General features: G+C 37.8%; 1 non-coding gene across 1 annotated transcript; it reads left to right on the plus strand.

The window, feature by feature from the left end:
- The first annotated feature begins 2,030 nt into the window (after window positions 1–2,030).
- On the plus strand, window positions 2,031–2,161 carry LOC139031683 (small nucleolar RNA SNORA72). The gene has a single exon (XR_011484181.1). It is a non-coding gene; the product is annotated as a small nucleolar RNA SNORA72 (small nucleolar RNA).
- Window positions 2,162–2,368: the final 207 nt, after the last annotated feature.

A 2,368-nucleotide genomic window follows, 5' to 3' on the forward strand; every position in this document is an offset into this window, starting at 1 on the left:
TACAATAAGTGCAGAGTTCCCATAGATTTTGTCTCTACATAAGGTAGAATTTCCTTGAAATTTTCCCTGAATTTCCTCCTATTAACAACAATTTGCATTCAGTTCTGTTCAGTTCAGTCGCTCAGTCATGTCTGACTCTTTGTGACCCCATAAACCACAGCACGTCAGGCCTCCCTGTCCATCATAAACTCCTGGAGTTCACCCAAACCCATGTCCATTGAGTTGGTGATTCCATCCAACCATCTCATCCTCTGTCATCCCCTCCCCTTACTGCCCTAAATCTTTCCCATCATCATGGTCTTTTCAAATGAGTCAGCTCTTCACATCAGGTGGCCAAAGTATTGAAGTTTCAGCTTCAACATCAGTCCCTCCAATGAACACCCAGGACTGATCTCCTTTAGGATGGACTGGTCAGATTTCCTTGCAGTCCAGAGGACTCTCAGAAGTCTTCTCCAACACCACAATTCAAAAGCATCAATTCTTCAGTGCTCAGTTTTCCTTATAGTCCAACTCTCACATCCATACATGACTACTGGAAAAGCCATAGCCTTGACTAGACGGACCCTTGTTGACAAAGTAATGTCTCTGCTTTTTAATATGCTATCTAGGTTGGTCATAACTTTCCTTCCAAGGAGTAAGCACCTTTTAATTTCATGGCTGCAATCACCATCTGAAGTGATTTTGGAGCCCAGAGAAATAAAGTCAGCCACTGCTTCCACTGTTTCCCCATCTGTTTGCCATGAAGTGATGGGACCGGAAGCCATGATCTTAGTTTTCTGAATGTTGAGCTTTAAGCCAACTTTTTCACTCTCCTCTTTCACTTTCATCAAGAGGCTCTTTAGTTCTTCTTCACTTTCTGCCATAAGGGTGGTGTCATCTGAATATCTGAGTTTATTGATATTTCTCCTGGCAATCTTGATTCCAGCTTGTGCTCCTTCCAGTCCAGCGTTTCTCATGATGTACTTTGCATATAAGTTAAACAAGCAGGGTGACAATATACAGCCTTGATGTACTCCTTTTCCTATTTGGAACCGGTCTGTTGTTCCCTGTCCATTAGTGTGGTACATTTGGTACATCTTGATGAATACATTTATATCAACTAAAGTCTATAATTTACATTAGAGTTAGCATTTTTTGTTGTACATTCTATAGGTTCTGACACATGCATAATGACATTTATCCATAATCATACTATCATACAAAATAATCTTCCCAAGCTAAAATGTTCTATGTCCTGCCAATTCATCTCTCTATCCATTCCCTCAAGCCCCAGGGAAACTTTGATTTTTCTGTTTTCTCTGTAGTTTTGCATTTTTCAATATATCACAAAGTTGGAATCATACAATATATAACCTTTTCCAGATTGACTTCAACTCAACAATATGGTGGAATAGACGGATATTCTTCTCAACAAAATGGTTGGATGACCTCATCAACTCAATGGACATGTATGTTTGAGCAAACTTCAGGAGATAGTGAAGGACAGGGAAGCCTGATATGCTGCAGTCCATGGGGTCACAAAGAGTCAGATGCGACTGAGTGACTGAACAACTCAACAATAAGCATTATAAATTCCTCCATGTTTATTAGTGGTTTCATAGCTAATTTCCTTTTTATCACAGAATAATTTAATTAAATGAAGGAACTGCAATTTGTTTCTTCATCCACTTACTGAAGGATATTTCAATTGCTCTGATCTTTGGCAATTATGATTAAAGCTAATACAAGTATTCATTTAGAGAGATTTATGTGAAGATAAGTTTTTCATTCACTTGGAGTATGATTGCTGGATTCTATAGTAAGCCTGTGCTTCACATTGTAAGAAGGTAGGCAGACATCTTCCATAGTGGCTGTACCATTTTCCATCTGCCCTAGTAATCAGTGAGAGTTCCTGTTGCTCAGCATCTTTGTCAGCACTTGGTATTTTGGATTTTAATCATTCCAATATGTGAATAATGGTATCTTATTATTGTTGGAGTAGCATTTTCAACCACTGAAGTGGTTAAAACAAGAGTTTTAAAGGAGCCAGCCTGTGGATATTCTCACTGTCCTGATTTTTTAATAATTAAGGCAGGCTAAACATTTGCTGTATGAAGACCATACACATGTCCATTGACCTAGTTCTCATCTAGATCTAGTTTTATAAATGCTGATGATAAACCAAGTCTGATTTATATGATGCATCTTGTGTGGAAAATATCTGTGACTTGTTATCTGATCAATCTTGAGAAATGACAGCTCAGCCAGTATAATAATTTTGAAAATAACTGTTGTTAATTTGATGATTACCAGTTTTCATTAAATGAATTGCAAAGTTATCATTTTTTATCTAGAGCAAAATGAAGCCAGAGGTCTTGATATTTCATTT

The sequence above is a fragment of the Odocoileus virginianus genome, chromosome 2 (genome assembly GCF_023699985.2).
Source record: "Odocoileus virginianus isolate 20LAN1187 ecotype Illinois chromosome 2, Ovbor_1.2, whole genome shotgun sequence".
Classification (NCBI taxonomy): Eukaryota; Metazoa; Chordata; class Mammalia; order Artiodactyla; family Cervidae; genus Odocoileus; species Odocoileus virginianus.